Source organism: Melitaea cinxia, chromosome 13 (genome assembly GCF_905220565.1).
Source record: "Melitaea cinxia chromosome 13, ilMelCinx1.1, whole genome shotgun sequence".
In the NCBI taxonomy this organism is placed as follows: domain Eukaryota; kingdom Metazoa; phylum Arthropoda; class Insecta; order Lepidoptera; family Nymphalidae; genus Melitaea; species Melitaea cinxia.
In genome coordinates, this window is record NC_059406.1 from 4198542 (window position 1) to 4214827 (window position 16286).

At 32.4% G+C, this 16286-nt stretch overlaps 1 protein-coding gene across 1 annotated transcript in view; it reads right to left on the reverse strand.

The window, feature by feature from the left end:
• The window catches only part of LOC123659031 (clavesin-1-like), a 29559-nt gene extending 24850 nt beyond the window's left edge, over positions 1-4709 (reverse strand). The window contains exon 1 of the mRNA XM_045594309.1: positions 4294-4709. The gene's annotated coding sequence lies outside the window, so the exon portion shown is untranslated. The remainder of the gene's footprint in view (positions 1-4293) is intronic.
• Positions 4710-16286: the final 11577 nt, after the last annotated feature.

The following is a 16286-nucleotide window of genomic DNA, read 5'->3' on the forward strand; positions in this document are numbered from 1 at the left end:
TATATTTTTTCATGTCTATTTTGTGTTCTGTGTGTTTTTAATTCATTGTATTTAACTCCTTAATTATAAATTGTTAATAATGATAATGAAATGGTAAATAAATTAATAATTAAATTATAATTCACATTAATATAATATTTAAAAAAGGGAATGCACATTTTAGTTGTTTTAAAATTGTTGTTATTATTATTAAGAAATATTATTATAGTTATTGTTAATTCAAAATTTATTAAAATGTAATTATTTAATTATTTAAATGTAATTGTACTAACATTAGACTATAAGCATCATTGTTACTAACACTATATGGGCTAGTCCCGAAATAAAGATTATTATTATTATTATTATTATAAAAAATAAAAAAGTCAATGTCTTTTTGCATGTAAGATATCAATTAAGTTAGCATAATTTTGGTCAGTGGGCTCACGTCTACATTAGGGATACTAAGATAGAATAATTAGTTCTCTTAATGTAAGCTGCAGTAGTGTACCAAGTTAACGATCAGTAACAAAACTAAAAATATGAATAACAAAAGCACGGGCATTATAAGCCCGTGGACATAACTTTATATATAAAAATAATAATTTAAAAACACATTTTGCATTTGGTATATATAGTAACAGTGCCAGCCCGGATTTAAGCCGCGACTGGCTCGTATCGATTCACATGTTTTATTCATTGGGCTATAATCAGCTAATGCTTCATGTTATGCTATTTAATTGATTATTTTTTTTGTAACCGTTAGTTTTAAGCATACTGTACATTTATTTAATTTTTAATGTACACCATAAATACATTTTGAACAAAGTTTAAAGATAGTTACAGATTATGTTGTACAATGGACGGACTTACGCCGATTAATTATTTCTACTAGACAAAAACACAACAAGAAAGTAAATTTTATATCGCGAGCGGGTAGGTGATGTAGTTTGTGTATGTGTACGGAAGACTTTGTTACGATAGCACTACAGATGTTTACAGTGGCGTATTTTAAGTTTTAGTGCTCTGGGCCATTTTAATTTACCGCCCCGTAAATTGAGGGAATAAGGTAAAAAAGCAGCGTATGTATTAGGGATGTGTTAAAAAAACCTTTTTTTAAGCCTCCCCCATATTCCATTAAAATAATCGAGTCAAGGGAAATATCTGGAATATATTTCCGTTGATCCTTTGTTTATTTATACATTATTGTAAAAAATCAGTTATTTTTTTCACATCATCCCTAGTACGTATGTTTGGCTGGCGCCGTCCCTCGTGCTAAACTTCCATCGCCCCTCCTAGGATGCCGCCCAGAGCCATGGCCCTTTTAGCCTTTAGGGTAAATAAGCCCATAGTTGTTTAAAGTGTATCATAAACGATAACTCGACTTCTTCTTCTCTTTCTAAAAATAACTCGACTTCTAGGCAGTGTATCAAGATTAAACATGCACCAGATTTTAATGGAAAACCACAAGGGTCACAACCGTTAAAAACCCGTATTTTTTTTAGAAATTTTTTTGTGTTACGTAAAATTAAGTACAGGTTCAGGTATACCTACGAAGTTTGAACTAAAAGGGACTCCAAGCTAAAGAGATATAAAAATATAATCTTTGAGCAACTGTGAATTTTAGCAAAATGGTTTTTACAACCCTAATACATATTTTCTGTTTTATTTAAATATTTTTAAATGATATTAATTTAACACACGACTTTCTTTGTGGATTTTATAACGGATGCAATAAAAAAAACCTGGGTCGTTCCTAAAGAAATTTCACTCGGGTATAATGAGTATCGGAGGTGGCACCAGGGTAATGACCCCTGCTAGGGCTTACCCACCTAAGCAGAAAGGTGTAGCTTACAGAGTAGTACCCCAACAACAAAAAATTTTGAGCAAAGTGGGCTAACAAGTTCAACGACATATACAGAGCATTTGTATGATACTTTGTATAGGTACTATATCTGAGTATTTTTGTTTCATTGTGGACAACGCGTTGACGCAGCTGTCACAGTAGGTAACTGGCTGATATGCAAGCGATTGCGTGTTAGATCCTTACACACAATAAATACTTGTATGTTATTATTGTCATGCAGATGTTTCGTGACGTGATCTGGGCGTTTGTATTTGTATCGTATGCACCCGCGACCTCGACAAAAGAATTCATACCTTACAGGGGACTGTTCAGAGTGAACCATTTATCTACTTATAGGCAGGATAATGCTTAAATGCCTCGTAGACAAGTACGAATACAAAGAAAGGAATATTTTAAACCAAAGTTATAAAACAGACGTTTAACCATAATTTGTAGTACAATTTTTCGAGCATCAAAACACTATTTACCGTTTAATTTAAAGCATTGGTTTGTATTTCTGTATGGACGTGTCCAGAATATTTGATAACCCAGAGAGGTCGTTGTTCGATATTAGTCATTGCATTAGGTATGTTACGGAGCTCCGTAACACTAACCGAAGCTATCAAATAATCCGAAATAATTTTTTGTTCATTGACATCGAAATAATATTATTCATAAATTGTACCTGTGGGCTGCTTTTCCTGTTCCATTGATAGAACAGTATTAATAACGATAACGAGTGTACGCGTATATTTGTGTGCGTGCAAATTAAAAAAAACACAATAAATAAGATGAAGATGAAACTCGAAATTATAAATATTAGTAGTTTATAACCTGTGTTGTTGTAAAATATATACAGACACAATATCAGTTATCGTACTTGTATACGTATTTATTTAACAAAACACCTAAAATCGAATACGGTAAATTTGAGAATTGAGGTCATAGTAGCAAAAATAAAAGTGGGTATAGTTCAATTGGTAAATCTTTAGTTAAGTGGGCTCCAATTTATGGGGTCCTGGGGGAAGAGGGGGTGAAGGGAGGGGGGAGGGTGGGTTTTTTACCCCCCTCGTAGTGTGCTTTTCGCGTAAACCCCGTGGTTTCGAAGATATCGTGTTTGAAGTTTTGAGGTTAACTTTACGTGATTCAGAGATATTACAATACCTTAGAGCTCCGCGTCTGACTCCACCTTAACTCCGGTGCTGCGGGAAGTGCACTCATATGCTCTGTTCACCAACTTTCACACTTTATTTTCGAACAAATTTACGTAAAAACGATCTCGATTGCAAGATCAACAAACGATACGAACTGACGTTTAACGACTAACAAATAGACACCGTTGACCAAAATAAGGCGTCACTTAGCATTTCCTTTAAAACACAAAGCTTTAGATTAGGAAAAACCGAATTTCGGGACCGTGGGGGGAAGGGGGGGGGGCGCTACCCCTGGTACCACTGTCACACCTCAGAACCCCATGGTTATGGAGATATCCATGGTTAAAGTTTTGAGGTTAGAAGAAGAATTTCGAAAGTTAGAGGAACGCTTGGCTCCGGCGCTGCGGGAAGTGCAGCCCTTCCGCCCTTGCGTGCGAAAGCACGCTCACTCATGCTCCGTTCCGCAGCGGAGGCTGGTCGCCTTCGGCGACCAGCCTCAGCCGCTCCTCTACGCATTCGTTCGCGCGCTTTCGCACGGCGGGCGAGGGCTGCCCTCCCTCCGCGCCTCCGCGGCACAAAAAAAACACTCTAGGGGTAGGACAGACCAAGACCACGTGGACAGTGGGGTGCTCCGATTCGGTTTTGGGTATTTTTCGAATTTCTAAACCTATATTCTAGCACGCAATGTTACTAATTTTATTAGAATATTATGTCTGACGCGTTATTTTGTTTAAAAGTGTCGATTTGTCAGTCGTTAAGCGTCAGTTCGTATCGTTTGTTGATCTTGCAATCGAGATCGTTTTTACGTAAATTTGTTCGAAAATAAAGTGTGAAAGTTGGTGAATGGAGCATATGAGTGCACTTCCCGCTGCACCGGAGTTAAGGTGGAGTCAGACACGGAGTTCTAAGGTATTGTAATATCTCTGAATCACGTAAAGTTAACCCCAAAACTTCAAACACGAAATCTTCGAAACCACGGGGTTTACGTGAAATGCACACTACGGGGGGCTAAAAAACCCACCCTCCCCACCTCCCTTTACCCCCCCACCCCCATTTCACCCCATAAATCGGAGCCCACTTAACTAACGAATGACCGTTCAATTTAAACATTCAAGAAACAAAAAAAATGTGATCAACAATGCAGTTTACGATACGGTACTTACAAAAATATCGTTTACATGACTAAAGCATGACGATGATTATTTAAACATATAAAGGCAACAGGACCTTTTACTATAGGCAGTAATCAAAACATCAGCTGTTACAATTATTATCATATAGCCATTTACCGTAATATAAAATACGTTTACTTACATGCAGTTAAAATCACAAAACCAATTTGTATAATTAGTTTAATTTCAAAACACAATGGTACATGACGTTCAAGAAATAAAATAAAAAAAGTTATTAAAAGCACATCAACAACGCATCATCACAAGTCACAACACCACACCGCTCGAAAGACAACACAAAAATAATATCTTTGTCTAATCGTGTACACCCACAACCGAAACAGTATACATTCGATTCGCCTCAATTTATTCGGGAAAAACAACAAATATTTAAGTAAAGATTTAAAAAATTAAGAATATTTAAGTAATTAAAAAGTTAAGAATTCTCTATCACTTTGTCTGGTGTTTCTCGTTTGAAAACAATAGCACGATTTCACTTGGTTGCTTTTTAAAAATACTGTCGTGTGTCAAATGACATTGCTTGCCTACTACTGACGCAATACTGTCGGTCATTAATAATTTATATCGATGCGTAACAGCCAAAAAGGGTTAAGCGACATTTTTCGAGAAACTGTTAATAAGATCAAACTATATATATAACTCAGTTTCTCAAAAAATGTCGCTTAACCCTTTTTGGCTGTTAGGCATCGATATATAGACTAGAGTGACTTGCTGTAATGCACTAGTAGGTACGTAATTATTTTTTTGTTAAAACCTATTTTAATTAATCTACTAATCTTAGAATATAATTGTTACTTTTTTACTCTGTTAATTAAAAGTTATAAATATTTGTGAATCAAAAAAGGTTCAAAATGAATTGCTGTCAATTCTTAAAAAGTAATTAATTTCGACTAAGAAGAAATATTTTTAATCGATGTAATATATACAATTTGATATATCAAGCCTAAATACTCGTATTTTATTTATGCCGAAACCAAATCATACTTGTGCAGTGAACGAGCAACAGTTGTGTAAGATCTTATAATATCGGCTCGAGACGAGGCCACTCTTCTCGCCTTGACTTGAACCTTTAGTCATAACCGGTTGGTTTTATGTTCGCCTGGTACTTAACTTTTCGTTGCGTGTTATTTGGATTAAAATTTTTCCATAAGGTGTTTTAATTAATTTGCTTGTTATTATTATTATTATTATTTTTTAATTATTTATTTATTTAATTTCATTAATTTAAATCAAATTCTACACAGTACAATTCTGTACGAAGTTAACTTACAACGTTATTAAGATTTGAAATTTGACTGCAAATTAAGCTAGGGATTGACTGTTAACCTGTGTTTAGGATATCAAATAGCAATGAAAGCCATAATTTTGGTTATTTTTAGTTAAAATAATGTACAGATTATAAATTTTTGTTTTTAACCGACGTCAAAAAAGGAGGAGGTTACTCGATTCGACTGTATATACATATATATATTCTTTCCAATATATATATATATATATTGGAACGAAGTTCCTTACGGCAGGCTTGACATTTGGCTAGGCAACCGAACTGAAAAAAATGTGATACTAAAACCGTAATAAAAATATATAACGGAAGTGACGTAATATTAGCCACACGACTGTATAATATGACGTTTGTAAAACTAAAATTATTTATGTAAGTTATACTGTCGACAAAAATAAATAAGACATATGTTTTTTATTTCACTTAATAGTTTGAATTATTATTATTATTATTATTTTGTTTGATTTATTTTATTTTACGATTTTTGTTATTTTCTAAAATACTAAATTTCCTTAATACTTTTCTGTACTTAATTAAAAACCCATCAACAAAATTAAAAAAAAATCAAGAACTGGAAAATATATATAAAATTTAATATTATTTTTTTCAAATTGTGTTGCTTCTATACTATCCGAAGGAACTTCGTTCCTACCTGGTGTCCCATGACACCACATAATTTTACTTTATTTTTATGTATCTGCCAGTGAAAGTCCCGTCAAAATCGGTCCAGCCGTTTCAGGGATTAGCCGGAACAATCAGACAGAGGTTATTTTAATATAACAAACAGACACCCTAATTTTCTTTATTTCTATAGATAATATAAATGATTATAATAAGTTCAATGTACCTTTGTTACATTGCCGCTACAATTCTTCCGCTATTTCAAAAACTTGGTCCATTGGTCGCATTTGTAACTAAAAAGACGACGCCTTTGGCTTCTTTGTTTACAGCTAGCTCTTGATCCTGGATTTATTTTATTTATATTTTTAACCAACTTCAAAAAAAGGAGGAGGTTACTCAATTCGACGCTACATAATTTTTTTTAGAAAGGAGATATCCCTAGTTTGGTACCATGATGAGAAAAAAAAGATCTGATGATGGGATCCCAGAAAAATCGAGGGAAACTCTCTAAAATCCGCATAACTTTTTACTGGGTGCACCGATTTTGATAATTTTTAATTTAATCGAAAGCCGGTGCTTATCATGTGGTTACATTTAAATTTCATCGAGATCTGATTTCAACTTTTGGAGTAATATTTGATAATGCGTATTTACTTGACTATTTTTTCGTCTACCTACGTTGTATTACTTGTCGATATACCTGACTAGAAAAAAGGTCAGGCTCAACCAGATCATGTATCTGGACCAGAACAGGATAGAATGAGGCATGCCAGATCCGGCAAGCTCTATCAAGACCAGGTCTGGTCCAGACAAGGATAGCCTGATATAAAATATAATCAAGTATGGTAAGGCATACTGGATCAGGACCCGGTCTGGTCCAGATCAGGATAGCCTGATGTAAAATATAATCAAGTATGGTAAGGCATACTGGATCAGGACCCGGTCCGGTCCAGATCAGGAGAGCCTGAAAGAAATACGCGAACAGAGCCTGAATCGCGCTATTAATGTTTTTAAGCGCACTTAGTATATATACAGTTATCAGGACAGTCTAGCAGACAGTCCATTTCCACACAGTGGAGCAGTCGTAAGTAGTAGGAAGCAGTTAATTAGTAGTTATTTATTAGAAGTTAATAAATAAAATTAATAATAATTAACATAAAAATAAATAATTAATATTTAAAGTAAAAACATAAATAAATATTTACAATACATTGGAAAAAATATACATTCGTGTTTTTTAAAAGGATCGGACCGAACCGGCTGATCAGGATGAGATGAGATTTCCTGGTCTGAACCCGATCAGGAAATCTCATATCATCCTGATCAGGTCCAGACCAATCATCTGCATTACATGCTTTATCTAGTCCTGATCAGGCATGCCTGGGCCCTTTGAAAGAAGACGAAAAAATTTCTACTCGGGTAATTGAAGTCGGTTTTTCTTCGTTTGCCTGCAAACACAATTATTTAGTTTCGATTGCATATAAAAATTCTTTTAAAGTTTTAGCAGTTTAAAGTTTAGTTTTCAAAAATAATTAGAGCCACATATTTTTTAAAGAACTGAAAATTAAGGCAAACAATTTTACATATAGCATTGTGAATGTTTTTACTACAACCTGCTGTTATGGTTCTTGAAGTCCCCTGAAAATCTTCGCGGATTTGATTCCCGCTCAGGATAGATATTTATTTCTAGCCTGGTATTGGTACAAATATTTTCTCTGGTAGGTGTATTTTATACATATGTTGTAACATGTTAGGCTGTCTGTCTCAGTTGTGATCATATAGACATTATTACTTGTTATAGGAAAATTTATCGACTACCCGCAGTGAAACAACGTGGTGTTTAAGCGTCAACTCTTCAATATAATGTCTGTTACTGAATCAATCATATATAGTTTTATATCTTTTCTGTTCCTGAATTTTAATGGTTCGATATAGCCACTCGAAAACTTACAGGTATATCATTAACACTCATGAAAAGCCGGATCAGATCGTAAGTATATATATTTGTACGTATAATTTATTTTACGCTAATAATCTTTGTATTTTACTTATACATACATTAAACTAGCTTAGACTGGGTTTCATTGCAGAATGATTATACGAAATTACGAATAATAAATAAAAACGAAAAAACAAGTGTGCTTTAGACCACACGACTGAAGTAAAACTTCTTTAGCTCCATCTAACTTGTATCTCCCTATCAACTTCCGTTCGCCTCGCCTGATCACACTTTTCGTAATGTTTTCATCACTCATTCACAAGCTTACTCCCAAAATCAAGCGTGCGTAAAGAAATTTTATTTCAATTAAATAATAAAATATAATGCTAAAGAGAAAAAAAAATCCTATATTTATTTCACTGGATTCTGAGATTACAGGACCGAATGGAGTGGTGAGCATTAGGGGAGGCCTACAGTGGACTTGTAACGGCTGATGGATGGATATTCAATTCAAGAAGTAAACAGTAAATACTTGATAATGAATGCCCTTTGAGCAATTCATGTTTCAATTGAATTAACATCAACTACAAAATTTCTACTAACTAAATTTCTGAAAATGTTTTTTAGCTGTCTATCAAAGCGATCAATTTCGTCGTCTAGTATTTTTCCATTACTTTATAAATTTAAATGCTACGTACTGATTCTGAGCTATAAATTGTGATGTAACTTACTTTCACAAAACCGCAGTTTTGATGGAAGATTTGAATCACTGAGCGCACATATTACAACTGTAAGATTCGTTTAGAAATTACTCAACTAAATAACAATATAAAGTCAAATTAGTAATATAACTGTAAAAAGAACAAAATATTTTATTATGACCACTAGAGGCTATGACACGGCCATAAGTATATTAAAAAGTAATGAGATTATTCAGGAAAGAAGGCTGTGAGTTCTGCAGACTGTGGCCACGTGTGAGTATGCGTGACACTGCTTTCTGTACCAGGGTTGATGGTTCATACACTAATTTTAATTATGCACAAAAAATGAAATACACTTCACACTTTTAAATGTAATATTTGTGTCTGTTATATGTATTAAAACAAAATAGCATGTATATCAATCAGATATTGGCCTGTGTACATCTGTACCTATAAACTGCGAAAAAAAAAGAAGTCAATACAGTATATGTAATATATTATACATTATGTATATACTAGCTGTGCCCGCAAATAATATTTATAAAGAAATCATACAATTTTTTATTGTAGGTACAATCTCTTCGAGGCGACCTTTGGGCAAAGGATATGAAGAAAATATAGCAAAGAAAAACGTACCAATGAAAATATATATTTTCGCTTTTGCTTAAAATAAAATAAAAACATCTTACTTACTGCTTACAATTTAGTGGAATGTAATTTCTGCAGAGCACAACATATTAAGTTTTTCGGCCTTGATTTTGTAACACCACGATATCGCTGTTATGAAATGTTTAAATCTAGACCTAAATTTCAATCCAACAATAAATATTGCCAAACAATAAATACTTTTATAGTGTAACTCATGTAAACTACTAGCTGACCCGACGAACTCCGTATCTTCATATTTTTGTCCGTGCATACGTTTTTTTTTAATACTACTCGGTCGTCATACAAACGTATAAGCTCACCTACTGGTAAGCGATTACCGTCGCTTATAGACGCCTGTGACATAAGCATCGCAAGCGTGTTGCCGACCCTACCCTCTATCCCCCTAGGAGCTCTTTTCACCTTACTTATCACAGGAACGCAACACTGCTTGAAAGCAGTATTAGTAAGCTGTGTATCTTCTGTTAAGTCGAGGTACTTCCCCAGTTGGGCTGCTCTAATTTTGAGCAGGATATTTTCTGCTGTGACCTACCTCCGTAATTTAATTTTTTATTTTTGTCAAAAAAAAAAAAACATTTAATATATAAGTAAATAACTAGACACGGGTTTCAAGTATTATTTTTAGTTCTTAACATGAAATTACCGTTTAATGATTATAATTATTACCAAACTTTTTTGCTATATGTAGCTATGTATACACATATGTTCGTGTAAGATGTGAATGTATTCGTAGTTCGAAGGATGATTAAGCAAATTTCAGCTCTAATAACACAAATCCGATCTATATCAAATTCATTATTCGCTCTACAGTTTAAGTAACGTAAATTTTAAATTGAGATTTCTGTAAATTTTACCACAATTTATTTTCATACAACTTAATTCAAATTGTATATAGGTAGCTTTCCGTCAGGCTTCGCGCTCGCGGATCACACAATTTGTTCTGTTACGTTTACTCTTGTTAATATCGAGCCTTGCTTCTCAGTAATACCATAGCATTCTACTGATGAAAGAACTTTAATAATCGGTCGAGGAGTTTTTATGAGTTTATCCATTAGAAACAATGAAACAATCAAATCTTATCTTTGTCTGAAAATCGTTATTGTTGTTAATTCTCACAGGTACAAAGGTTATTCGAAGCGAATATAATAAATAAATTATTTAAATGGACTGCTTTATTGTCTTACATAGTGTATGTAGATTTGGTTTCCTTGTCTGCTTTGGCTAAAAATAACATAGAATTAAGAAAAAACGTGACTAATATTCCATCACGAAGTTCTGTTTTTTGTATTTATTTTCATATTGTTACTGTTTTAGTTCGATTTGTGGTATTTTAGTTATATAAAAATATAGAATATAATATTCCGGGTCATTAATAACAATAATAATTTTAACTAAGTTTGTATGTCAGTTTTTAAACAGTAAACAGTTTTTTGTCAGAAATTTACTCCTTAACTAATTAACGTATTATTTCAAAACTAAAATTTTCCGTTACATTAATTAAATCACAATTAATTAAAATAATAAAACTTTAAAATCAAAACAATAGTTGGTGTATACTATTAGATTATATCATTATCTTACATTAGTGGTCGCCCAGTGGTCGGTTCGACCGTAATTAATTTAAATTATAAGTTTGAATATTATTAAGGTTCTGTTGTCACAGACTATATATTATATATGTACATACTTCTATAATACTAAGCAAAAGAGTATATATGTGTGTGTCAAATACAAGGTAGTGTGTATAACGTATTTTTATCCATCATTTTAAAATGATATTAGGTCCTTGATAAGTGTGCGAAATTTCATACTCCTCGTTTCGCGCAATTTTCGTAAAAAGGGGTACAAAATTTTTTCTTCACGTATTAATATATAGATATTAATAAATAAATAAATAACTTATTTATTTGCTTGCTTGCTTCAGTCTGTAATATCCCACTACTGGGCATAGGCCTCTTTCCCCATGTAGGAACTTATTTATTATTTATAACTTAGTTATTAATAACTTATTTATTTATTCATTTATAATGATTTAATATTAATTAGCTTCAATCAATTCTTACCAAAACCAAATAACTTTGTACAAATAAAACGTTGTTTTACTCAATAATTATACAATAATTACAGGTTGAACAAGCAATTTCGATATCGAAATAAACTGAACTGCCCATTTTAATTAAAATAAATTGAAAGCTTGAAACCGTTTATAAAGGTAAACACAATTAAATAATTAACTAAAATCTATACATATACGAAAATTTTTAATTTTTAAACAATGTTTTTTTTAAATGTTTGTTTGAAGATTTTTTTCAACAAAGGTGAAAATGTCAGTTCCATTATTCCCTAACCACAATCGAGAGGTCAACGGTTAGCTCTATATTTCTGTATTATTTAAATAAAAAATGTTAAACAGTATTAAAAACAATTGGGGCACATTTAGAAAGTGATAATTATTTGTATGTACCATGTTGTGCGGGTACTACGAAATATGATTGTATTAAATTATTATTTTTAATAAGGGTAGCTCAGTTGCGTATTAAATGTTAACTAGCCACAAGTTATTTGGCTCCTATATTTTTATATTTATAAATACTTAAATTTTTATCAAAAAAGCAGTCTTTTACTGCTGCAATATATAGTATATGACAGGGATATAAAGGAAATAACTCTATTTCGTTTAGTATTTTGTATCGACATACACTACGTTTGTTAATACTTTAGTAGTTTTTTTTTTCAAAATATATCAATAGTCGAATACATTATTTGAATGAGGAAGATTTTAATGTCACGTTTTAAAAGAAGGTCGTATATGTCAGCGTTAGAATTTTAGTAAGTACTAGCTATGCCCGCGACTTCGTCCGCGTGGAATTTAACAAAATAGGTATTGTTTAGTTCGCAGAGTTGTAAATATAAAAAAAAACCTAAAATAAAAGTATCCTAAGTTATTACTTATTACATCAGCTATCTGCCAGTGAAAGTCCCGTCAAAATCGGTCCAGCCGTTTCAGAGATTAGCTGGAACAAACAGACAGACAGACAGACAAAAATTATAAAAAAAATTATTTTGGTATACATATGTACTGTGTACACATACACATGAATTTAGTAAAATGAGGTTATTTTAATATTACAAACAGACACTCCAATTTTATTTATTTCTATAGATAATATAAATGATTATAATAAGTTCAATGTACCTTTGTTACATTGGTCGCATTTGTAACTAAAAAGACGACGCCTTTGGCTTCTTTGTTTACAGCTAGCTCTTGATCCTGGATTTATTTTATTTATATTTTTAACTAACTTTAAAAAAAAGGAGGAGGTTACTCAATTCGACGGTACATAATTTTTTTTATGTATGTTCGGGGATAACTCCGTCGTTTATGAATTAAGTAAATAGTTCATATTATATTTATATAAAATAATAAAACATTTTTTTTTATAAATATATAGTTTATAAACAGCCATTTCATTAGGTCTGAATACGTTGGTATAAAAATAATTTTTTGAATGTGTTTGTATAGTCAGTTGTTTGGTTGTATATCGAAAGAGTGAAAAGGGGAAAACAAGAAGAAGAAAAGACATCGAAGGTCAGAAGAAAAGGGGTATCGTTAACCCGACAACTACTGCCCTTAACCTTACGACGTCAACATACTGAATTCTCTTTTACTAGCAAGATGTCTGTTACCTTAATGTCAATAAGTTTAGTGGTAGAAATGGAACCCTGTCATAATACAACAACAGATCACGGCAAACAACTTAACCTGAAATCAACCTATATGCTTGATATTGGGTCCTAATAATGTTAATACAATTAGAAACAAAAGTATGTCGATATTCACCTTACGCAAAATGTATTATATTATAGTATTTACTGTATGTATAGTATCTGTATATAAATAAAAATTAATGTAGAAAACGCATAACTCGATAGCTCGAACAATTCGGCTAGTTTGATTTTTTGTATGTTTTAAGGCTTACGCAAGGTTATAATACTAAAAAAAAAAATTCTACTATTAACTTTTGACAGTACGAAGTCTGTCCGGGCAGCTAGTATTCTTTTATAAAAATAACGCCTAAACAAAGAAAATAGCAACTACTATTATTACGCAAAATGGATACCTTCATTTAAACGAAACTCAGATCCGTTAATAACAAACATGATAAACATCCAGTTTTACCTCTTAATGATAATAGTACTAACTAAAATACTTAAACAAAATTTATCATGAAAATGTTATTTTTTGAAGATTACAGCTGTAAATATTATATTCACTACCTTCTTCTTCAAATAAAAGTACAAGACACGATGACACAGTACCATTAAAAATGTTACACAACTTTTTGACTATAACTTATTAAAGAAAATGACGCTATAATGTGACACATCAATGGTATTTTCACACTGCATCAATAGCGTACAGAGTAAATAATGTATGAGCTAACCTATCCCATGAATAGAGCTAAATGGACTCAGCGTTCGTAATACTCGTTATGTAACATGCTAAATGAAACGTCATTCAAAGGTACGGTAATTGTAGCGTTTACGGAATTAAGAACTAGATTACTTGACTGCTTGCATAGAAATAATATTGTATACCTAACAATGATAACATTGTGGGTCGTTTGGTGCTATTATCTCGGCCTTCTGCGACGATTACGAATGAACTATATTAAAAATAATATTATTATTATCAAAATACACTTCATAATAATGTCTGTGTATTACACACATACATACATATAGGGATATAGGATCGCCTAATACATAGTTATAACTCATAACATCAAATGTTCAGTATTTGTGTTAGTGTAAATAATATGTAACGTAACGTAAAAACGTGTTCTTCCGACATATATGTACGATTTAAATCTATACAAATGAATATAATTGTGTTTGCTCGCAAACGAAAAAAAAAACCGACTTCAATTACATCGACAAGTAATACAACGTAGCTCGACGAAAAAATAGTCAAGCAACTACGCGTTATCAAAGATTACTCAAAAAGTAGTTATCAGATCTCGATAAAATTTATATGTGACCACATGATAAACATCAGCTTTCGATTAAATTAAAAGTTATCAAAATCGGTACACCCAGTAAAAAATTATTGCGGATTTTCGAGAGTTTCCCTCGATTTCTCTAGGATCCCATCATCAGATCCTGGTTTCCTTATCATGGTACCAAACTAGGGATATCCCCTTTCCAACAAAACAAAGAATTATCAAAATCGGTACATCCAGTAGAAAGTTATGCGGTATAATACAACGTAGGTCGACGAAAAAAGCGTCAAGTAAAAACGCATTATTAGATATAACTCGAAAAGTAGTTGTTAGATCTCAAACATATACCAAAATATCATTTTTTATAATTATTGTCTGTCTTTCTGTCTGTCTGTCTGTTTGTTCCGGCTAATCTCTGAAACGACTGGATCGAATTTGATGGGACTTTCACTGGCAGATAGTTGATGTAATAAGGAATAACTTAGGCTACTTTTATTTTAGATTTTTATATAAACTGCGAACTGAACAATAACTACTTTGTTACATTCCACGCGGATGAACTCGCGAGCACAGCTAGTAAAAATATGAACTTTTAAACCACTAACTGCCTATACCATATAATTATGGAACATTTCATGAGCGAGTTTTATTCGAGCTTTGCGAGTTTTATTAACTTCAATATCCCCAACGTTATCGTATACACTTCCATACGTCGCAGCAGTTAATATGTTTCGAAATAATAATAAAAAACGTAAAGACAAAATTAACCAAACTTAATTTTCAAATAAATCTTAACAACGGCCGAACCCCAATATAAATTTTCATTCGTTATTTCATTATGCTAATAATGTCATATTACTTCCATAGAAGGAGTGTCTACTACATAACATTTGATGACAATTACTGTAACCTACATAATCGGTAAAGGTTAAAATTAAAATTATACTAATGTGCCTCTTTTGCATTAATTAATGGCATGATATGCAATAAATAAATTAAATACAAGATAAAATTAAACTGTGTGTTGAGCCAGTGACCACTCGCGATTACGTTAACGGTTGTAAGTCGATTCCAGCTCACGACACATTTATTTGAAAAGAAATGAAATAATACTTATAATATTAGTAGGCAAGGTAATGAGATGCTTCTTTGGCAATATTATCTATTGTAGACTATCCTTGTATAAATATTATCTTAAGTGTTTAAAATCATACTATTTATTTGTACATTTGTTTGCTCTTTTTTGTTAGTATCGACACTATCTTCGCGAAACTACGCACTAATTATCATCATGTAGTAAATACTCGTAGTAACAAAAATTATTTAAGCATACTTATTTATTATAATATTATGGTACCTGGGTGACCGAGCTCAGCTCGGTATTTTTAGTAAATCGTGAAGGATTAGTAGTAGAAGAGAGAGTTAAAATGGTTCGCTGCCGGTTTGGATGAAGTCTTTTTTAACCGACTTCAAAAAAGGAGGAGGTTACTCAAGTCGACCGAAGGAAACTCAATATATATATTTGGTAGCGAGAGAAAAGTGGTGTGAAGAATCACGTCCGCCATCGCAAAGGGAGGATCCTTCGACCAGACGGATGTAGTGCCTGGTGGGCTTACGCCCCGACGGTTGTTGTCAAGTTCTTGTATATATACTCAACCAATTTAATAACTTTGATAGCGCGATGTCGGATACGCCAGTTTTCTCTAGTTTGTATGCCGCGCGATAAATGTAGCTACATATATATGTATATATTTTAATGTATGTTCAGGGATAACTTCGTAGATTTTGATAATTCTTTTTTTGTTGGTAAGGAGATATTCCTATATATGTAAGTATTATGTATGTTTATTATTTTAAATATTGTCTATTAGTACTTTGTTCGAGTATTCTAATTCGCACACC